Source organism: Triticum aestivum, chromosome 2A (genome assembly GCF_018294505.1).
Source record: "Triticum aestivum cultivar Chinese Spring chromosome 2A, IWGSC CS RefSeq v2.1, whole genome shotgun sequence".
Classification (NCBI taxonomy): domain Eukaryota; kingdom Viridiplantae; phylum Streptophyta; class Magnoliopsida; order Poales; family Poaceae; genus Triticum; species Triticum aestivum.
The window spans coordinates 532,392,071-532,416,300 of record NC_057797.1 but is presented as its reverse complement, the minus strand read 5'-3'; positions in this window follow the sequence as shown (position 1 = coordinate 532,416,300).

Below are 24,230 nucleotides of genomic sequence, written 5' to 3'. Positions count from 1 at the left end.
CTGAGGCAGAGGCACCCTAGAACACACAAGTTGATCCATGTGATCTATTCCTTAGCCGTGTGCGGTGCCCCCAGCCACCATAGTCCTCGATAATATTGTACCGGTGCTGAGGCGAAGCCCTGCAGCAGTAGTACGTCAAGATCGTCACCACGCCGTCGTGCTGATGGAACTCTTCCGCGACACTTTGCTGGATCGGAGTCCAGGGATCGTCATCGAGCTGAACGTGTGCTAGAACTCAGAGGTGCCGTAGTTTCGGTGCTTGATCGGTCGGATCGTGAAGACGTACGACTACATCAACCAAACGCTTCCGTTGTCGATCTACTAGGTATGTAGATCATACTCCCCCTCTCGTTGCTATGCATCACCATGATCTTGTGTGTGCATAGGAATTTTTTTGAAATTACTACGAAACCCAACAGCGTCACCCCCATGGCCCCAGCCAGATGCCGTATTATCATCCCCAGGATGCCATCATGGGTGGAGCAACATGGAGTTTGGGGCACCACGGCGAGGTGTATGAGGTGACGGCCCCGGAAGCCTATGTGCCCCGCATGATGGACCAAGGGTATGCACCAGAGTATGACATCGGCTCATTCGTTGGAGAAGACTGGGGAGAAGGGGCGCTAGGAGTCAAAGCATTCCAAGAGCCAGCGGAGAACTACAGCGATCGCGCCGGCGACGACAACTACAGGGTACTGCTAACCTCTCAGGAACAGGCTTATGCTAACCATGGGCTATCGATGAATCAGGTTGCAGCACCGATCATGACCCCGGCACGGCGGCACCCGTTTCAACAAGGGAGACATGCTGGGGGCCGCCGAGAGGGAGCTAGGAGCAAGGCCCCTCCCCAAGGCATGCGAAACCAGGGGACACCCGGAGGTAGGCCCTCAGCCGGGGTGGCTTCAACGACCCTTCCTCTAGCAGAAGACCTGTGGTCACCGAGGGAACCACTGGCGACCTCTTTCCCTCCTTTGTGCCGTCCTGGTCTCCGGCCGGCTCAAAGGAGGTCAAGAGTGGCACAAGGCGGGGCCCTAGTCTGGCGATATGAAGCAAGGCCAGTACCTGTGAAGAAGGCCCGGTGCCTGTGAAGCTCGCCGCCCGTGACACTCTCACATAATAATGAGTTGGGGCTGTACACGCCCGGGAGTCTCAGGAGCGCCGGCCTCAGGCCCTGGGGCTCCCTCCCACGCCTAGTGGACAACACTTAGCTGCGCGCTCGTGAGAAGACTTGAAGACCCGAAGACTAGACTAGGTGCCAGACGCGGCCTTTTGCTTTGGATCTCTCTTTCTGTGGCTTTGCTTTCTGGTTCTGGACTTAAGTTGAAGCTGAATTTTTATCGTTGCATGCGGGGGGTGCCTTTTCTCGTTCGAGCCGTTTCTCGCCTTCTGGATCTTGTTGGTTTGGGACTCACGTCCGTCGCCTCTCCCTCGCAAAGCTCCTCGCGAGCCGGACCGTGCTAGCACTACGCCTGGTGCTCCCCCTGTCCGGGACCCCACTTCAAATGGGGCGGCAAGCCCCGCAAGATTCTCCGGAACTCGTCGCCTCACGACCCAGCCCTAAACATGCGCTGACTAAGGTAATCCGCGTCTGGAAACTCGCCCACAACTTCACAAACTCATGAGGACACATACCCACATCGCATAGGAAAGTAAAAACTCGATTCATTTACATGAGGGGCTCCCCCTCTCAAAATGCTCTCACAAGTTTTCCTAGGGCCACGCCCAAATTTTGCGTGCAGAATAAAACAACAGGAGAATATGGGATCAGCCAGAGATATCGTTTGCTGCGTCATCCAGGGACGCATCGCTCGCATCGTCATCACCTTTGTCGGAATCGTCGTCACCGTCGGCGACGCCCCCATCGCCGTCATTGACCACGTCACCTTCGTCTGCGGCGACCACCAACCCATCGTCCTCCGAGGCGAAGGCCCTGACCAATGCGTCGACATGATCCTCTACCCAATGCGCCAAGTCGCCTTGGATGGTGATGGGCACAGGAGCAATGGCGACATCAAAGTCGAAGTTGGGGTCGGCGTTCAGGAGGTGGCTGAAGACACAGGAGAAGGCGCGCTGAAGCAGGCCACGACCCCTCTCCTCCACAAGCTACCGAGCTCTGGCAGATTGAGCCTCCAGGCGCGTCACCACCTCGGTGAAGAAGGTCAGGTGGCTGGCGTAGTCACTCGAGTGAGGGGTCAGGGCGTTCTTGTCGCAGATATAGCCCAGGGTGGTGTTGGCCTTGTTCCGAAGGTCTTGAAGCATAGGGCCATGCACGCGCTCCAGCGTTCGGTGTTGGAGCACTTCTTCTCTGTTTTGCCGAGCGACGACATCGGCATCGTCAATTTGCCTCCGGAGGGAAAGCAGCTCGGCGCGGGCGGAGGCCAGGTCCGCCTGCGCCGTAACCAGGGCGGCGGTGGTGGCCTCAGCACGCCTCTCGGCCTCGTCCAACCTGGGCCTGAGGGCGGCGGCCCTGCCCGCGCCCTCTTGTCCGGCGAGCTCCAGCCTCAAGCCGTACCTGCCCTCCAGGTCGGCGCGAACCACGACTAACCGATGATTGATCTCTTCTTCGACTCCGGCCTCATGGGCCCCGACGGCATCTTCAACTTGAGTGACTTGATGCTCCCTCTTCTCCAGCCGCTCGAGCTCGAGGCTGCGCTCCACGGCCTCTAGGGCCAGCGCCTCCTCACGCCGCTGGATCTCCTCTTCCTCCGCAGGTGTCCCCCTCATCAACGTGAGGGCGGCCCTGCACGCCTTAGCTTGCTGCTTGATCAAGGGACGCGCTCCAGGCCTGCAGCTCCCACGCGCGCTCCTCCACGGCCTCACGGCGGCGATCGGCCTCGTGGGCTTCTTCCAAAGCTCGCGAGTGGGCCTCATTGGCAACCTTGAGGGACGCCTCAGCCTTCGCGTTCTCCAGGTCGCGATGATAAGGGCCAAGGTTGATGGCCACACGCAGCTTGCATCGCTCCTCCACCAACCGAAGACCTTTGGCCTTAAGACATGAGTCGACGCCAGCAAGCTCTTCACCAAGGTGGTTCATCGCGCCCATCGCCTCCTGGAAGAGCTTGTGGCGGACCATGCTGTGCCCGCGCTCGAGCTCAAACGCTCTCCCCAACTCGTCCTCCGCCTCGGGGGCTGCACGTGGAGCATCAAGTGGTGCACCGTCTCCCGGTTGGGGGCTGGGGGCTGGCGCGGCCCCAGGCGTCGGCTGACCCTCGCGAATGCCCCGGGCCGGGCAAGGCCTGCTGCTTGAAGGAGGCTCCAGCATCGAGGCTAGCCATCCACCAACCGTGACCAAGGGAGGAGCCCTTGGCACGCCCGCTGCATGATGACCCACAAGTATAGGGGATCTATCGTAGTCCTTTCGATAAGTAAGAGTGTCGAACCCAACGAGGAGCAGAAGGAAATGATAAGCGGTTTTCAACAAGGTATTCTCTGCAAGTACTAAAATAAGTGGTAACAGATAGTTTTGTGATAAGATAAATTGTAACGAGCAACAAGTAACAAAAGTAAATAAAGTGCAGCAAGGTGGCCCAATCCTTTTTGTAGCAAAGGACAAGCCGGAACAAACTCTTATAATAGGAAAAGCGCTCCCGAGGACACATGGGAATATCGTCAAGCTAGTTTTCATCACGTTCATATGATTCGCGTTCGATACTTTGATAATTTGATATGTGGGTGGACCGGTGATTGGGTGCTGTTCTTACTTGAACAAGCATCCCACTTATGATTAACCTATATTGCAAGCATCCGCAACTACAACAAAAGTATTAAGGTAAACCTAACCATAGCATGAAACATATGGATTCAAATCAGCCCCTTACGAAGCAACGCATAAACTAGGGTTTAAGCTTCTGTCACTCTAGCAACCCATCATCTACTTATTACTTCCCAATGCCTTCCTCTAGGTCCAAATAATGGTGAAGTGTTATGTAGTCAACATTCACATAACACCACTAGAGGCTAGACAACATACATCTTATCAAAATATCAAACGAATACCAAATTCACATGACTACTAATAGCAAGACTTCTCCCTTGTCCTCAGGAACAAACGTAATTACTCACAAAGCATATTCATGTTCATAATCAGAGAGGTAATAATATGCATATAGGATCTGAACATATGATCTTCCACCAAATAAACCAACTAGCATCAACTACAAGGAGTAATCAACACTACTAGCAGCCTACTAGCACCAATCCCGGACTTTGAGACAAGAATTGGATACAAGAGATGAACTAGGGTTTGGAGATGAGATGGTGCTGGTGAAGATGTTGATGGAGATTGCCCTCTCCCGATGAGAGGAGCGTTGGTGATGACGATGGTGATGATTTCCCCCTCCCGGAGGGAAGTATCCCCGGCAGAACAGCTCTGCCGGAGCTCTAGATTGGATCCGCCAAGGTTCCGCCTCGTGGCGGCGGAGTCTCATCCCGAAAAGTTCCTTCTTATTTTTTTTCTCACCGAAAGACTTCATATAGGAGAAGATGGACGTCAAAGAGCCACCAGGGGGCCCACGAGGTAGGGGGCGCGTCCTTTGGGGGGCACCCCCACCCTCGTGAGCAGGGTGTGGGCCCCCTGGCCTTCATCTTTGGCGTGGATTTTTCTTTATTTATTTTAAGATGTTCCCTGGAGTTTCAGGACTTTTGGAGTTACGCAGAATAGGTCTCTAGTATTTGCTCCTTTTCCAGCCCAGTATTCCAGCTGCCGGCATTCTCCCTCCTTATGTAAACCTTGTAAAATAAGAGAGAATAGCCATAAGTATTGTGACATAAAGTGAAATAACAGTCCGTAATGCAATAAATATCGATATAAAAACATGATGCCAAATGGACGTATCAACTCCCCCAAGCTTAGACCTCGCTTGTCCTCAAGCGAAAAGCCGATAACAATAAATATGTCCTCATGTTTAGAGGTAGAGGCGTCGATAAAAAATAAAATGCGGACATGAAGGCATCATGATTATTCTCATAACAGCAACATATATAGATTTTGTCATATGATTACTTATGTTCAAGTGATGATCTATTCACAATGCAAAAGTATAAATCATAAACCTTATTGGGCTTCGACAAACTATAATCTCAGTCATTGAAGCAATTGCAATTTATCATAGCATCGGAAAGAGTCTATGTCAGAGCTAAAAAGCAAGTCCACATACTCAACTATCATTTAGTCCTCCATAATTGCTAACACTCACACAATACTTGTGGTTACGGAGTTTTAATCGGACACAGAGAAAGATAGGGGCTTATAGTTTTGCCCCACAACCTTTTACCTCAAGGGTAATGTCAACAATAATAGTTCAGGCTCCCCTACATCCAATTAGATATATATATCATGTTCTTTCCAACATGCTGAGCTTGCCAAAGGATAAAATGAAAAAGAAAAGGTGAAGATCACCATGACTCTTGCATAAGGTAGAAGATAATAATAAATGATAGGCCCTTTGCAGAGGGAAGCAGAGGTTGCCATGCGCTTTTATGGTTGGATGCATAAAATCTCAATGCGAAAGAACGTCACTTTATATTGCCCCTTGTGATATGAACCTTTATTATATAGTTCATCGCTTTTATTACTTTCACATCACAAGATCGTATAAAGCTTATTTCTCCCACACCAATCAATCATACATATTTAGAGCAATTTTTATTGCTTTGCACCGATGACAACTTACTTGAAGGATCTTACTCAATCCATAGGTAGATATGGTGGACTCTCATGGCAAAAATGGTTTAAGGGTATTTGGAAGCACAAGTAGTATTTCTACTTGGTGCTGAGAATTTGGCTAGCATGAGGGGGAAAGGCAAGCTCAACAAGTTAGAGGATCCATGACAACATACTTTATCTCAGATATAAGAAAGACATAACTCATTACGTTGTCTTCCTTGTCCAACATCAACTCTTTAGCATGTCATATTTTAATGAGTGCTCCCAATCAAAAAAGATGTCAATGATAATATATCTATATGTGAAAACCTCTCTTTCCTTATTACTTCCTATTAATTGCAACAATGACCAAAGCTATGTTTGCCAACTCCCAACAACTTTTAATCATCATACTCTTTCTATGTGAAGTCATTACTCTCAATAAGATCAATATGAACTTTTTGTTTCTTTTTATTCTTTTTCTCTTTTCTTTTATTCACCAAGATCATGGCAAAATAATCAAGCCCTTGACTCAACACTAATCTTTATTATATATAGCTCACGGACTTGATTACATAGAGAGATCATAAAGCAAAATCAAAACTAGATCATGCCATAAACTTTATTCTACTAAATCAAGATACTACTAATAGGATCGAACTAAGAAAAACGATGAAGATAGGAGTTGTGATGGTGATACGATACCGGGGCACCTCCCCCAAGCTTGGCAGTTGCCAAGGGGAGTGCCCATACCCATGTGATTATATCTCCTTCTTTGTTGTCGGTGTAATATTCTTGGAGATGATTCCCCTCAGGATGCGGTTCTCCTCCTCGAGCTTATTGACTTGCCGTTTGAGGTCCATTATTTCCTTATGAAGATTTCCTGTGACAGCTAAAGCTCCTTGCACCCAAGGGTGTTGCATAGCTGCGGGAGAACAAGTGACACTCCTCTTCATATTTTCATAAGAAAGAAATCTAACATTAGAAGGGATAACCGAGTTTGGAATAGTCGAGCTCTGTAGTTCCCCCATCGTGAACCCAGCTCGGAGGCGAGAGGTGACTTCTTGATCCTCCATGGCATCTACTCTCATCAAGTCAGCTTCCATCTCTTCCTCCGTTGCTGGCCCAAAGTGGTCAGCGTCGCTGTTTGCTCTTGGTTCCAGTGCCGGATTAGATACCCCCGCTCTCCCCGATTGACTCTTGAGAAGACTTCTTGCTCTAATCTGCAGCAGCAACAGCTCGAAACGAAAAAGAGGATATTTGCGTGATACGGGAGTCAAAACCTTTGGGAGAATATATAATGAATTTTTACTGACCAAAATACGTATCGTGCAAGAAAACGGAGTCCAGAAGGCACATGAGGTGCTCACGAGGTAGGGGGCGCGCCCAGAGGGGTAGGGCACGCTCACCACCCTCGTGTCCTTCCCGGACTGCTACTTATTTTTCTATTTTTCTAAATATTCCAAAACAGAGAAATATTGCCTTAAAAATTGTTTTGGAGTCGGTTTACTTACCGTACCATATACCTATTCCTTTTCGGAGTCTGAAACGTTCCGGAAAGTGTCCCTTATGTATTCCTCCGGGGTTACAGTTTCAATAATATTGGTTTCAACATTTATGGGATTACCTGAGATATAATGTTTGATTCTTTGACCGTTTACTACCTTCGGATTTGTGCCCTCGAAGTTGTTGATTTTTATGGCACCAGAACGATAGACCTCTTCTATAACGTAGGGGCCTTCCCATTTAGAGAGAAGTTTTCCTGCAAAAAATCTTAAACGAGAGTTGTATAGCAATACATAATCACCTACATTAAACTCACGCTTTTGTATCCTTTTGTCATGCCATCTTTTAACTTTTTCTTTAAACAACTTGGCATTTTCATAAGCTTGGGTTCTCCATTCATCAAGTGAGCTAATATCAAATAACCTCTTCTCACCGGCAAGTTTAAAATCATAGTTAAGCTCTTTAATAGCCCAATATGCCTTATGTTCTAGTTCGAGAGGTAAGTGACATGCTTTTCCATAAACCATTTTATACGGAGACATACCCATAGGATTTTTCAAATGACTATAACTTTTTACCCGTTTATCCAAATCCAATGAAACCAATGCCCACGTCTTCGTTATGATCTCCTCTATCCATTAATCCAACTCAAACATGTTTTTGAAAAGTTTAAAATTTGAATTAGATCAGATTTGAATTCAAACTTCGTTTGATCATAACTTGAGTTTCGTAACTCCGTTTGAGTTGATTCTTTTTGCAAATCGAAGCTCTTGACCTAAACTTTCTGATAAGGCCAAATTCACATAATTTTGGTACTGTTAGAAATTGTTTTACGTTGCAAGAGTTATTTGCTTGGTTTTGATGTTTTCCGAATCGTCTTCTTTGTTCTTTCTGATCTTTTGAGTGATTGCTCATGTGTGGTTACTATTGCTTGCTTACGATAGATTGACCGGAGTGTGAGAGTAGAACTATCAAGAGTTATGAGTGCGAATCATCTTCATCAACATTGCAGGCAAGTTCACACCTTGATCATACCTCTTTCATACCCAGTTTTTGTTGCATTAGATCAAACCTCAAACATTGCATGATTAGGATCTAATTAAATTGGGGGTATTGGGAAGTAGTTGATGAGGTAGGAACCTATTGCCCTGCATTCAAACTTTGGGAGTTACTTTTACGTTATGCTTACATGGCCATGCTATGCTCGTAGACGTGGATTGGGTTTTGAGAGTATCCATGAGAGACGTGAGATTGTTAATTAATGGTTTACTTAAGGTGGCAACTTAAACACACATTTGGGTGGATTGAGGCACCTGGTTATTCTAGGATTGCCTGTCTAGGCACCTGGGTAATCCAGGACTTGCCTATTTTCTTTTGGACCGCCACCCAGGCTCAAAGGGATCATGAGATTATTCATACTAGAAACTTCCGTGTGCAGCCACAAGCCATTATGGGCTCTGGCATAGTTGAGTAAGTCGTGCGAACTCTTACAGGGTAGACTAGCAGATGTAGGGGAAAGTAGGTGTACCGGTCTATCCATCATAAGGTGCTAGCGCTTCTGAAAGACTGTGTCTTGGTCATCCGTTTCTCAAACACCATGTAGTGCGAGAAATCCAACGGAGGCGATCGAGTCTTGTGGGGAAAAGTGCGCAAACCTCTGCAGAGTGTATAAACTAATCATGATTAGCCGTGTCCCCGGTTATGGACATCTTGAGTATCTAGTTCTTGGATTATCCTAAGATCTCATCACGTTACTTTAAATGAATATTGTTGGGTTTTAATGATGATGCTTAATTGGGATTGAGAATGCTGTCAACCATTCTCAATGTTTAACAACCACCATGATAGTTAAATAAATTTATTCCTTTGCAGTAGGGAAAAATTGGCTTTTCGCAAAAACCTTATAACCATAGAGCTTTTCCACCAGCCAAATATGCATGTAGTGATAGCCTTTATTCATCATTCTCTATGGTGTGAATTTGCCAGTACATTCAATGTACTGACCCTCTGTGGCTGCAACGTCTCATGTTGCAGGATTATCTTACGACGAGTAAGTGATACATTAGGGTTATGATTTCTACACTCAACTTTGCCGTTGGTGTCGATGGGAAACCACAACCTTGTTACTTCCGCTATTTTGGATTGAGGTAATAGTATTTACGTTACTTATACATGTGATTTACCTCTGTTATAAATCCTCGAGTACTGTGTGTGTCAGCATACCGATCCAGGGATGACACTTAAGCACATAGACTTGATCCATTCGGGTCGGGTCGCTACAGAAATTTTTGAGAAGTCCTTGATGAACCTCCTGTAAAATCCGGCGTGACCAAGGAAACTTCTTATTCCTTTGATGTCCTTGGAACATGGCATCTTTTCAATAGCATCAACCTTGGCTTTATCAACTTCAATACCTCTTTCAGAAACTTTATGCCCCAAGACAATACCTTCATTAACCATGAAGTGGCACTTTTCCCAATTCAAGACAAGATTAGTTTCTTCACATCTCTGCAAAACTTGATCAAGATTGCTCAAGCAATCATCAAAAGAGGAACCATAGACGGAAAAGTCATCCATGAAAACCTCACAAATATTTTCACAAAAGTTAGAGAATATAGCCATCATGCATCTTTGAAAGGTAGCAGGTGCATTACATAAACCAAAAGGCATACGTCTATAAGCAAAAGTACCAAAAGGGCATGTAAAAGTAGTCTTTGATTGATCTCTAGCCGACACAAGTATTTGAGAGAAACCAGAATAACCATCTAGAAAGAAATAGTGTGTATGTTTGCATAATCTTTCTAGCATTTGATCAATAAAAGGTAAGGGGTAATGATCTTTCTTAGTAGCTTTATTTAATTTGCGGAAATCAATTACCATCCTATAACCTGTGATAATTCTTTGTGAAATCAATTCATCTTTATCATTAGGAGCAACAGTAATACCTCCCTTCTTAGGGACACAATGGACAGGACTTACCCACTCACTATCAGCAACGGGATAGATTATACCTGCCTCCAGAAGCTTTAGTATTTCTTTTCTTACCACTTCTTTCATTTTAGGATTCAGACGTCGTTGAGGATCATGAACTGGTTTGGCATCTGCTTCCAAATTTATTTTATGTTGACATAGAGTGGGACTAATGCCCTTAAGATCATCAAGAGTATATCCAATAGCAGCACGATGCCTCTTCAGAGTTTTCAATAATCTTTCTTCTTCATGCTCTGAAACATTAGCACTAATAATAACATGATATATCTTCTTTTCATCAAGATAAGCATATTTAAGATTATCAGGAAAAGGTTTAAGCTCAAACATGGGATCACCCTTGGGTGGAGGAGGATACCGTAAAATTTCAACAGGCAAATTATGTTGCAGAATAGGTTCCTGTTTAAAGAATACTTCATCTATTTCCCTTCTTTCATTCATGAACATATCATTTTCATGGTCTAGCAAATAGTGTTCTAAAGGATCACTAGGAGGTACGGGAATTGAAGCAAGACCAATAGTTTCATCCTTACTAGGTAATTCTTCCTCACGATGTTGTTTACTAAATTTAGAGAAATTAAACTCATGCACCATATCATCCAAGCCAACAGTAACAACATTCTTTGTGCAATCTATGGTAGCATTGACAGTATTTAAGAAGGGTCTACCAAATATAATGGGACAAAAACTATCTTGTGGGGAACCAAGAACAAGAAAATCAGCAGGATATTTAGTTTTCCCACACAAGACTTCAACATCTCTAACAATTCCCATTGGTGAAATAGTATCTCTATTAGCAAGTTTAATAGTAACATCAATACCTTCTAACTCAGCAGGTGCAATTTCATTCTTAATTTCTTCGTATAAAGTATGCGGTATAACACTAGCACTCGCACCCATATCACATAACCCATGATAACAATGATCTCCTATTTTAACAGAAATAACAGGCACGCCTACCACAGGTCTATGTTTATCTTTAGCACAAGGTTTAGCAATTCTAGCAGTTTCACCTTCGAACTGAATAACATGCCCATCAATATTATCAGACAAGAGATCTTTAACAATAGCAATATTGGGTTCTACTTTAACTTGCTCAGGAGGTGTATAAGTTCTAATATTGCTTTTATGAACAACAGTTGAAGCTTTAGCATGATCCTTTATTCTAATAGGGAAAGGTGGTTTCTCAACATAAGAAGTAGGAACAATAGGATCATTATAAGTGACAGTCTTTTCTTCAACTTTAATAGGTGCAGCTACTTTTACTTCTATGGGAGGATGATATTTAAACCACTTCTCCTTAGGGATATCAACATAAGTAGTAAAAGATTTACAGAAAGAAGCTACTATCTCATAGTCAAGTCCATATTTAGTGCTAAACTTACAGAAAATATCGGTATCCATAAAAGATTTAACACAATCAAACTTAGGTGTCACACCTGACTCCTTACCTTCATCGAGGTCCCAATCTTCAGAGTTGCATTTAATTCTATCCAATAAATTCCATCTGAATTCAATAGTCTTCATCATAAAAGAGCCAGCACAAGAAGTATCGAGCATGGTGCGATTGTTTTCAGAAAGCCGAGCATATAAATTTTGAATAATCATTTCTCTTGAGAGCTCATGATTTGGGCATGAATATAACATTGATTTAAGCCTCCCCCAAGCTTGAGCGATGCTTTCTCCTTCGCGAGGCCAAAAATTATATATATAATTGTGATGGTGCTGGTGAAGATGTTGATGGAGATTGTCCTCTCCTGATGAGAGGAGCGTTGGTGATGACGATGGTGATGATGATGGTGATGATTTCCCCCTCCCGAAGGGAAGTATCCCCGGCAGAACAGCTCTGCCGGAGCTCTAGATTGGATCCGCCAAGGTTCCGCCTCGTGGCGGCGGAGTCTCGTCCCGAAAAGTTCCTTCTTATTTTTTCTCATCAAAAGACTTCATATAGGAGAAGATGGACGTCGGAGAGCCACCAGGGGGCCCACGAGGTAGGGGGCGCGCCCTAGGGGGGGGGCGCCCCCCACCCTCATGAGCAGGGTGTGGGCCTCCTGGCCTTCATCTTTGGCGTGGATTTTTCTTTATTTATTTTAAGATGTTCCGTGGAGTTTCAGGACTTTTGGAGTTGCGCAGAATAGGTCTATAATATTTGCTCCTTTTCCAGCCCAGTATTCCAGCTATCGGCATTCTCCCTCCTTATGTAAACCTTGTAAACTAAGAGAGAATAGCCATAAGTATTGTGACATAAAGTGAAATAACAGTCCATAATGCAATAAATATTGATATAAAAGCATGATGCAAAATGGACATATCACTGCGCTCCAAGTAAGGCCGCGTAGGAAGGGCAGCGAAGGCACAAGCTCGGGGTGCCTTGACAACGGACCAGCTCCCGAGGCTGACCCTGTGCCGCGGGCATCTTCTGAGCCTGAAGCACTGGAGCTTAGTGAGTGCGATGGAACGAGAGGGAGCCGCTTCTCTGGAGGTTTCGCGGCCCTAGCAGAAGGGGTCCTGAGGGGGCAAGTGTCAGGAAGGGAAGGCGGCACATAGAAGATCACCAAGGAGAGGTACTTACTCGTCGATGGTGATGTACTTCCGTCGCTTCAACGGTCCGAAGATGTTGCTGCCGCTGGGGGATCCCTTACTCTTGTGGAGCTCCTCAAAGTCCATGAAAAGGCAACCAAAGTGCTGGAAGTGACGGCCGGCGCGTGGCGGAGCGGAAGGAGAACCAAGAGGAATGGCTTCAGGGGAGCCTGGCTATGGCGAACAGCCCGGCTCTCTCTCGCTGCGACCTCCCAAGGCCGCTGAAGCCTCGGCCTCGGGAGCCGCATGCCGCACCTCATCAGCGACTGGCGCCTCAGGAGAGCCGTCGCAAGCCCCCGAGGATGACGCCCCTGGATCACTGCTCGGCACGTGCTCCTTAGTGCCTGAGCAGCCGACCCCCGTCGCAGCTCGCTGCCCCGCATCATCACCTGGGGCGAGCTCGTCACCGGCGGCGAAGAATGGGACCACGATGATGGGATTCTCGCGGGGTCCCTCCAAGCCAATTGGGCGCATCCCCCACTCATTAAAGGACGGCATGGTCGCAACGAAGGTAACTTTGTTCTCGTTGCGGTACAACGTGCAGCTCTTCCTAGGCATCTCGTCCGGCAAAGGGACACCGGATAGCACCGTGAGCACAGTTTGCCGCGCAGCAAGAGGAAGCCCCTCCTCCTGAAACCTCATGTTGTCCCGACTGCTGAGCAAGTCCCACATCGGCAGAGAATGACGCGGGGCAACTCGATGCATGACGAACTCCCTCACTACCATGGGCGCAGTCACACCAAGGTCCTTCAACCACCGCAGCCTGGCCCAGACGGGGGCAAGACAGGGACTCGTGAGCCTCTGGTGACCCCAGCCGGAGTTTGGAATGGCAGGCCCCACCGGAGCTTGGAGCAGAGGGTTGAGCACGTCGGCATCAACAAACACCCATCACGTGTGGAATTCTCTCGCGGATGAAGGAAGCTCGAAGTCGATCCCCATGCCTGCCGTCGCTGCCACGGCCTGAAACCCACACACCCTGAGCTCTGCCAGGCACCGATGAGATGTAGAGAGAAGAAGTGGTGGAGGAGCGCCACGGAGGGGGTGATGCCCACCATGGCCTCACACACGAAGGCGAATACGGCAAGAAGGGTCACAGATTGAGGGTCAAGATGAAGCATATGAATCTGATAGTGCTCAAGCACCACGTTGAAGAAGGCGGAGAAGGGAGGAAGCAGGCCAGCCCAGAGGGCATCAATAAAGGTCGGGATCTCGGTGACTGCCCAAGCCATGCTGGAGCGAGACGCAGGCCAGGCCGGCATCTCTCCCCACTCGTTGAAGCCAAAGGCGAGCATGGGGCGCACCTTGCCCATGGCCAAGTCGTTGAGCACCCGAGGTCGGCTGAGCGCCGGCTCGAAGGATGGAGGCGCAGTTGGCAAGGACCGAGGTTTATTCCCCTTGTCGGCTTGTTTCAGCGCCATGGCAGTAAAGCGGATGGAACACTGGTTGGACTGGGAAGGCGGAACATGGCGTCGAGGAAGCAGGGAGATTGGAAGATTGGAAAGCCACCGCGGAGGGGGAGGAATAATTGTGCAAGAAGCGGGGCCGCATAGCCAGGCGGATTCAAAGGCAGCATGGGGAAGCGGAGACGCCCACGTCCAATCAACCGCCACGTGTCAACCGAGGCCGCAGGCTTTTGGGGCCCGCGGCACTCCTAGCTTGACCCTTGGCTTTGCCATGAAGCCAAGCCCGCGCGCACCTTGGGCCCGGGGGCTATTGTTGGCATTCTGGGAACAGGGGTCCCCAGACTTGCCTGCCTGCGGCCCGCGGCGTGGCTGAGCCAGCAGGCCGTACGGCCCATCTCCACCAACAAAGCGCCCAAGACCCTCGCGAGGGGCCAAGCCTCGCGAGGCGGACGACGCAAGACCTCCTATGGAGTGGCCTAGCTAGGCACGCTCACAAGGAGCGGAGATATCAAGGCAAGGCGAACCTCACGAGGTTCTCGTGACGTGAGCCGTGACGATCGACACCAGGCGGGTGCCAACGCGCACAACGTCCTTGTTTCCCCTTTGGTGTAAAGGGGGCAAGCGCAGCCGCGGGGTACCAAGGCCTCAGGCAAAGGTTGCCATTTCGGTGCAACAAGACCAAGACCAAGGACTACAATACTGAGGTCACCGTGGAGCCCAGAACGGCATCACCACCAGAACTTTGTGCAGGCGAAGACTACTTTTGTCAGGATAGCTTGTACTAGCTGTCCCCCTTCAAATTAGCCTGCCATTGTTGGCTCCCTTCCCGCTCGATATTTGGGAAGAGGACCAGTGTCAGATCCCTAGCTGCTGGTAGTGCTCTAGGCTAGCTCATGTGTGCATCATGTTTAAATTCTGAAAATTTGAACTGAGGGAATTTTGGAAGCCTCAAAAACTTAAATAAAAGAGGGGCAAAAACCCTAGAAATCTCATTCATTGCTCCAAAATGCTCTTCTTAAATGTTTGATAATTTTTGGTAAGGGTTCTGGTCCCAACCAAAATATTGAACATTTTTAAGGAATTATTTTTGGGACTTTGGATTTAATTCATTAGCTATTTGAATTTGAGTTATATTCATATAATTAGAATATAATTTCAAATACCCCTGATATATTTTATAAGCTTTTGGAAAAGTCCATCTAGCAATATAAAATATTCAGAGGAGTTTTTGGCATTGTTTGAATTATTTTTAAATTCAAAACAGTGGCAAAATAAATTAAATAAAAATAAACAAAACAGAACAAAATAGAAAACAATAAATAAAAGCAGAGACAGAACTTACCTCAGCTTACCTGGCAGCCACCCACAGCCCAACACTGTGCAGCCCACCTGCGCGGCCCAGCCCACCTGGCCCCCTTCTCCTGTCTTCTTCCCGTGCCAGCGCACGAAGCAGCTCGGTGGCGAGCACCGCCGTCGCGCTTGGCCACCTCCTGCCTGGTTGCCTCCCTCCTCGATGCGCCTGGAGACGCCACGACACCCCTGGCCTCTCTCTCACTCTCCCTGGAACCCCTCTCACTCTCCCTCCGTCCCTATTCCCCCTCTGCTCTCTCTCCCTCCCGCGACCGAACGGAGCCGCCGCCACCGACGAGCTCCCTCGCGGACACCGGCCACCCCACGCAAACCCGACGCGCCCAGAAGCTCCGCCACGTTGTCTTCTTCATCTTCGATGAGCCACGCAAGCCGGGAGGGCCCGGAACATCGCCATCACCGTCGTCTTCCACCTCGGGCTCCGACCACCGCCGCCGTTGATTCGCCGTCTCCACCGCCTCCCCGAGCACGCCGACCTTCTCTTCGAACTCACCGTGAGCCCCTGTCCATTTCCCCTCTCTCTCCGTGCCCGTCCGCGCCCTCTAACCACCCTGGCTGTCGGAGCCGACCGTTCCTCGCCGCCGGCGATGACGCAGACGGTGCTAGAGCCACCGTAGCTAACTCCCGAGCACGGCAACGTGCTCAGCACCCTTCCAGGAGCCGAGCGCGCCCACCCGTGCGACCTGCCGTGCCCCCTAGCGCCAACCCCGACCTCCCTGAGCTCCGGCGACCGCCAAGGTCGACGCCGGCGACAACTCCGGCCACCCCCGCACCCAACGCCTGCACCACTCGACGCGCGAGTCCACCAGCGTCACGTAGATGCCCTCCGCCGGCCGTTTGGTCGCCGGAGATGCAAACCCGAGGCTCGCCGCCGCGGTTGGCCTCGCCGGCGTCAAGTCGCCGGTGGGGTTGACCCCGTTGACAGTTGACTTGCTGGGCCCAGTTTGACCCTGGGTCACTGACGTGTGGGCCTCTGGCCACTAACTAAATTAGGATTAGCACTAATCGGATTAGTTAAACTAATTACCCCCTACTGACACTGACATGTGGGCCCTAGTGCCCTAATCTTTAATTAAACTAAACTAAACCCCCCCTATTTAACCCGTGTCACTGACGTGTGGACCCCACACGTCAGGTTTGACCTGGACCGCCCTGTTGACCTGATGACGTCAGGGTGAGGTCATGCTGACGCCATATTCCTTTTCTGGAATTTAATTTATTTTATAATATTCAGGAAATTCCAAAAAATGCCTAAAACTTCAATAAATCATAGAAAATTAACCGTAACTCCAAATTAAATAATTTATATATGAAAAATTATCAGAAAAATTCAAGGAATCCATCTGTACCATTTTCATGCATGTTAGAACAACTTATAGCTGCTGTTTAGCACAAATCAATTAAATGGCATTTGAATAATCACATATGGAGTTTGAATTTGAATCTTGTATTCAAACCAACTTCATTTAATCTGTTGCTAGTTGCATTAGCCCAAAACACATTCATTTTGCCATGTCATGATCATGCATCATATTGTGCATTGCATTGATTGTGTTCCCTTCTGTGTTGCCGGTATTTGTCCCCTCTCGATAGACGTGATACCGATGATGTGATCGTTGACACTGATGAAGACTCAATGTTATCTTCAGAAGTGCCAGGCAAGCAAAACCCCCTTGTTCATTCCGATAAAATCCCACTCTCTCGCTCCTGCTCTCTTTTACTGCATTAGGACAACAACGACATATTTGATACTTGCTGCGGTAGCTGAACCCCTTTATCCTTTGCATGACCTGTCATTGCCACAGTAAATAGATGAAACCCACTAGCATGAGTAGGAGTTGTTTGAGCCCTGATGTGCCTACTCATTCATGCTTGTTTGTCATGCCTGCTACTGCTTAGAGTTGAGTCAGGTCTGATTCATCGGGGATGAATCAGAGGCGTGTGAACATGTCCTACTGTGTGTGAGCTAAGTGTGTGAACACGATTTGGTAAAGGTAGCGGTGAGAGGCCATGTAGGAGTACATGGTGGGTTGTCTCATTGCAGCCGTCCTCAGGAACTGAGTTCTGTGTTTGTGATCCATGATCAGTTACTACCACACATTGGGCTCCGGGCGCTCCAAGCTCTCTCGACTTATTAATCAACATGATCTCTGTCCAGGAGTTGCAACTAGTTTCTGGTGTTTGTAGGTAGTGTTAGTAGTCTACCAAGTGGCACCCGGTACAGGTGGGCTTGGGACAGACTAGGCACAGTGGCACGGTGTACCAAGTGGCACCCGGTTGGTGGGCTTGGGAACCCTGCACACATCGTTTGGGGCCGTGAGCGACACCCCGGCCGGATCTCCTTGCGGATGGAACCCGAATAGGCGATAAACCTGGACTAGAGACTTGTTCGGTTAGTCAGGTCGTGGCCGACTCCCTCGCCCGGTTTCCGCTTGAAGGTTGCCGAGGTACATGACGTGTACAGGGCGGTAAGTGGCGAGAGCGTGTGTGAAGAAGTACACCCCTGCAGGGTTAACATCATCTATTCGAATAGCCGGATTCCTCGGATATGGAAACGTGGACCCCTTATATCAGTTCATAGACAAGTGAAAGTGGATACTCTAAAATACGCAAGATAAGCGTGAGTGCTATGGATGGCGTTCTCGTAGGGAGACGGGAGCGGATCCATAGTGGTGTATTGATATGGTGAATATGTGGACTCGTGTGCGCCACCTCAAAAGAGTTACTTGCAGTCGTAGTTCAGGATAGCCACCGAGTCAAAGCTGGCTTGCTACAGTTAAACTCCACCACCCCCTTGTTGATAATGATGCATATGTAGATAGATCTGATGTAAGTCTTGCTGGGTACATTTGTACTCACGTTTGCCTATTTTATGTTTTTGCAGAGAGACTTCAGTCTCACTAGTAGTTCCACGTGGACTTCGACGTTTAGCTTGTTACCTCAGCTACGATCTTGTGCCCTCGGCAGGATCTGGTAGATAGTCAGGCTTCTCAGCCTTTTTCATTTATAGATGCCTGTACTCAGACATGATAGCTTCCGCTTGTGCTTTGACTTGTATGCTCTGAGTGTTGGGTCATGAGACCCATGTTTGTAATATCTCGCTCCTCGGAGCCTAATGAATAAATTACTTGAGTCGTAGAGTCATGTTGTGATGCCATGTTGTATCTGCACATATCGAGCATATTGTGTGTATGTTGTTGAAATGCTTGGTATGTGTGGGATCTGACTATCTAGTTGTTTATCTTTAGTAGCCTCTCTTACCGGGAAATGTCTCCTAGTGTTTCCACTGAGCCATGGTAGCTTGCTACTGCTCCGGAACACTTAGGCTGGCCGGCATGTGTCCTTCTTCGTTCCTGTGTCTGTCCCTTCGGGGAAATGTCACGCGATGAATACCGGAGTCCTGTTAGCCCGCTACAGCCCGGTTCACCGGAGTCCTGCTAGCCCAGTGCTACAGCCTGGATTCACTCGCTGATGACCGACACGTTCGATGCTGGGTCATGGATGCCTGTCCCTGTAAGTTTGTGCCACTTTGGGTTTACGACTAGCCATGTCAGCCCGGGCTCCTTATCATATGGATGCTAGCGACACTGTCATATACGTGTGCCAAAAGGCGCAAACGGTCCCGGGTAAAGGTAAGGCGACACCCGTGGGAATACCGTGCGTGAGGCCGCAAAGTGATATGAAGTGTTACATGCTAGATCTATGTGGCATTGAGTCGGGGTCCTGACAGCGTTGGTATCAGAGCTTGACTGCCTGTAGGATTACCAAGCCAAACTGGTCGAAGTTGAGTCTAGAAACTCTTTAGTTATATAAGGGAATTGATTGTGGGATGGAACGTAAGGCTCTTTTTACTCCTTATACCTTATGCCCTTCTGATCTGAGTCATCTTATCTTTCCTACGGGGATTAAAGAACTAGGCTATCTCTTCTTTCTATCAGGATCACGTGTTACTACTCCGTAGACTTATAAGATTGTTGGATTAAGCCTCAGTTCAGTTCCTACCTCCGTATGTTAATTGTTGATCTCGAAACCTTGATATTGTGCTTCTGAGTGGTTATGCCACCATTTTGGTGAATGTCTCAAATCTTTTCTGAGCATTTACAGCCGTTATGCTGTCCGAGTCATCCCAGGTTTCTAAATAGTCGGATGCATTTGCAAATCCCTTCCTCCTGTTTCCGTGGTGCCTTTGGTCAGATTAATCACACAAATCAGTGAGTTGAGGTACTTTATTGCCTTGACATATATGTTGGAGCTAGTATTATGACCCTAGGTGTCTTAGGGGATCATCTAGTAATTTAGCCATGATTTGTGTCCCAGTGTGATGATTCTGGCCATCATTCTTGTAAGCATCCCGTGATGCCACTTAGTTAGTAGGCATTTCACTTCTGGGTTTTGAACCCGAGATTCACTCTACTTACTTCATGTAGATAGTGTTTGCTAGTTCCTTTAGGTTATTAGTAACCGTTGCGATAGTCCTTGAAGTCTGTGGTATCTTCTTCTTCCAAATACCATGAACTACTTATGGCAGAAGTTCCTCGTTGAACTGAAATATCACAACAGGAGTGCTCTCGATGGGTTCTCCATTCTATATTGTGGCTCTGCCAGTTCTACCTTTCTGCATGGGTTATCCGGAAGAAATATGTTGAACTTCGTTCGACATGCTAAACCATGCATCCACAACTCAGAAAATCGTATGTTCCTTTGAGTTGTCCATCTTTAGTTGTTTTCTGGCCCTTGTATATCAATTGATATTCAGGAGTAGTTATGCATCCGTGTTCATCGTTGCCACTGCTCTTGTGGTCTGTCAAGCCATTCCATTCAGGATGAATAGGAGAAACAAACTCCAGAACCTCATCCATATCTAGGATTGGGTCAAAGCAATTGTATTCCGCAGATCAAGTTGCAATCCAGCTTCTGGTCTATTCTACCTTGAAGTATTACCATCTTGATATCAGGAATATCATGAGAATTGCACCACCTTTTGTGAATTCTTGACATAGTGATATTTCTCGCCATCCTTTTTCATTCCTCGGTTCCGTGTTGTTGCGGCCGGAGTGCCGACAAGTGAATCATGGTGTGTGAAATCAATACTCCCAGCAACCTCGTTGCTTGGTAGCTAAAGGATAATAATTTCATTCTTAGCGTGTTGGTTTTTGAATCATCCTTCTAAGACTGATCGTGCTACCTAGTCCTTATTTCCTGATGCACTCTTTGATTAATGAGTTAGGATTTTGTCAAGTCCTCGCTCATTTGATCATATCATCTTGCCCTGAAAAGCAAGATTGTTCTCGAGCTTAGTAACATATCGGTGGTTCGTGATTTCCGAAGATCTTCTCGGAAGTATTACCAGGTTGTCACCTGACCGCTATGTTGAGCTCGTGATCAAGTTGGTTTCTTGTGAACCACCTTCTCTCCAAGAATCGGTGTTAGATATCCCTGAGCTAGTTGGTTAAGCTAAACGACAACTTGGAGGGTTGGAAGATAAAAGCTTGCCTGACTTAGTTCGTTCCAGAGGGATATTCTTGTGTAGTGTGTGTTGAAGAAAGATGATATCTTCATCGATTGGTCCCTGTGATCAGTTGCTGGACCTATCGTCTTATCAATTCTTTGATTTGAGTGTGGGCTATCGTCAAATCAAGTCAGAACCAACGATGCTCGTAATGCTGTCTTCCTCGTGGTTCCTCCCTCGAGCATACACCATTATATCTTTTGGGTCTGACCAATGCTATCACCGTGTTCACACGATGGTGGAAGTCCAGTGATATGGAAATTCCGATGAGTTGTTGTTGAGTCCATTGACAACATCCTTATCTCCTCCATGATGTTGTTGAACATTAAGTTAGTGTTGGAAACTTTTGAAAGCATTATCTTCATGCTAGCTCATGAAGTACTTGTTTGATGAAAGGAGTGACTTCCTTTGATTCACGTGCATTTTGATGTAAGCTGCCGTCGTGAATTCGAGAAAGTTTGTTTTTGCTCCTTTGGAATCATCCCAAGTCGGTCATGCACGTGCGAAGAATTCTATGGTCTGTTAGACTGATCATCTTCATTCCATATGTATATCCTAGCACACCAAGCCACTGACTGATTTGTTCAAGGAGAAGGAGTATCTTCATAAGAGCTAATCCGGACTTATGAAAGAACTTCGATATCCTCGCTGATGGTTCCCAACCAGAACTCGGTAGTGTTTTATTGTAAGACTACCATGTGATCATGTTTGTCTGAGGCATCGTGTTCACACATGTGTAGCAGAACCAGCTCATGCTTTGGAGCTTGCTATCGCAGTTCATTTCCCAAGAATTTCGCAACGTCATCTCGTCGATTTGTGTTGCAAACTTTCATTTTTTTTCTTCCTAGACTCGATGAGTCTGGAATATCCTGACACCAACCAGATCTGAATCTCAGGCAGATATGATGGTTGGAACATTTCCCAAGAACTATAATTTTGGTCCCTCGATAACCGGTAAGGTGGATGTCGTGGCCAACACACCCAGACGGAAGACCTATCATTGTAGTATCTTGTTTGAGGAAGTTGGCCACCTCCCCATAAGGATTTCGTAGGATTTACCTCCGTAACTGTTCCTTATGGATTCTATTGCTCCCGAAGTCCGACCTTTACTTGATGTTCTAGTTATCAAACCATATCTATGAATGGGTTACACTAGCACGTCAAGGAGAACATTAGAAGCGGAGTGCTAAATGTCTCTCGATCGATCATCCAGATTTTGTTTCCTTGGCCTCGCTAGGGTGAAATCTGAGTTGATGTTATCTTCCTATGCATCTGCCTCGTCCATCGTTGTTCATCATGGTGGTATGTTGTGTTGCCAGGATCCTTGACACGGATGTTGGTAAAACCTTGATGAATATGGAAATGCTCAAGTTCTTGAGAGCACGCACAAGCGCTAGGTGTTATCATCGGCACTAGCTGGGTTTGCTCTCAGTTTCCTCGGCAATGCTATGACCTCCTCAAACAGTGAATTCACTCCCTATTGTTGGGCTCTTCCCCAGTTACTAGAATCATTCCCAGCATTTGCATTTTGTTCCCAGCTTGCACCGCCAATGTGCCATTCTACCATGGGTCTCTTCCATTTCTGGTGATAAGCAAATTCATCCATTGCGTTGTCTTCAACAAGGTAATCCACATCATCCAAGTCCGAGTATGCCATTCTACCGACCCCCTCCAAACGATCACTCAAGAATTGCCTTAGGCTGGTATAAAGAGTTTCAATGGTCTCGGAATCAAAAGTAATTCTTTTTGCCACCTAAGGGTATATATCTACGAGTCACCATCCCTAAGGTGTCTCGTTGTGGTATCATGGCAACTCAACTCCTCGCTACGTTGACAACCGTTTACCACCTTCTTAGGTGTGGAATCGTTGTCTACCTAGTGAACCTTCGTCATCTGTTCCACTCCATTCCTCTAGAGTTGTGCTTCGTCTCTCAGCTCGAGAGATGTTGTTATGTCTCATTCCGTGAGTTGTTCGATCTTCGAGAAGATCGACCCTTCTAGAGTCTCCTTCTTCCCTCCATGTCATGTTGACAGGAATTTTCAAGGCAAGACTTCAAGACAATGATGGTGATCGAATCAACGTTCATTCGAAGTGCAACCTGGATCGTGAAGATTATACTAGTTGCGTTTCCCCTTCACCTTACCCTACACTCGAATCTCGGGGCGAGATTTTTGTTTAGTGGGGGTGAGTTGTCACATCCCTAGCTGCTGGTAGTGCTCTAGGCTAGCTCATGTGTGCATCATGTTTAAATTCTGAAAATTTGAACTGAGGGAATTTTGGAAGCCTCAAAAACTTAAATAAAAGAGGGGCAAAAACCCTAGAAATCTCATTCATTGCTCCAAAATGCTCTTCTTAAATGTTTGATAATTTTTGGTAAGGGTTCTGGTCCCAACCAAAATATTGAACATTTTTAAGGAATTATTTTTGGGACTTTGGATTTAATTCATTAGCTATTTGAATTTGAGTTATATTCATATAATTAGAATATAATTTCAAATACCCCTGATATATTTTATAAGCTTTTGGAAAAGTCCATCTAGCAATATAAAATATTCAGAGGAGTTTTTGGCATTGTTTGAATTATTTTAAATTCAAAACAGTGGCAAAATAAATTAAATAAAATAAACAAAACAGAACAAAATAGAAACAATAAATAAAAGCAGAGACAAACTTACCTCAGCTTACCTGGCAGCCACCCACAGCCCAACACTGTGCAGCCCACCTGCGCGGCCCAGCCCACCTGGCCCCCCTTCTCCTGTCTTCTTCCCGTGCCAGCGCACGAAGCAGCTCGGTGGCGAGCACCGCCGTCGCGCTTGGCCACCTCCTGCCTGGTTGCCTCCCTCCTCGATGCGCCTGGAGACGCCACGACACCCCTGGCCTCTCTCTCACTCTCCCTGGAACCCCTCTCACTCTCCCTCCGTCCCTATTCCCCCTCTGCTCTCTCTCCCTCCCGCGACCGAACGGAGCCGCCGCCACCGACGAGCTCCCTCGCGGACACCGGCCACCCCACGCAAACCCGACGCGCCCAGAAGCTCCGCCACGTTGTCTTCTTCATCTTCGATGAGCCACGCAAGCCGGGAGGGCCCGGAACATCGCCATCGCCGTCATCTTCCACCTCGGGCTCCGACCACCGCCGCCGTTGATTCGCCGTCTCCACCGCCTCCCCGAGCACGCCGACCTTCTCTTCGAACTCACCGTGAGCCCCTGTCCATTTCCCCTCTCTCTCCGTGC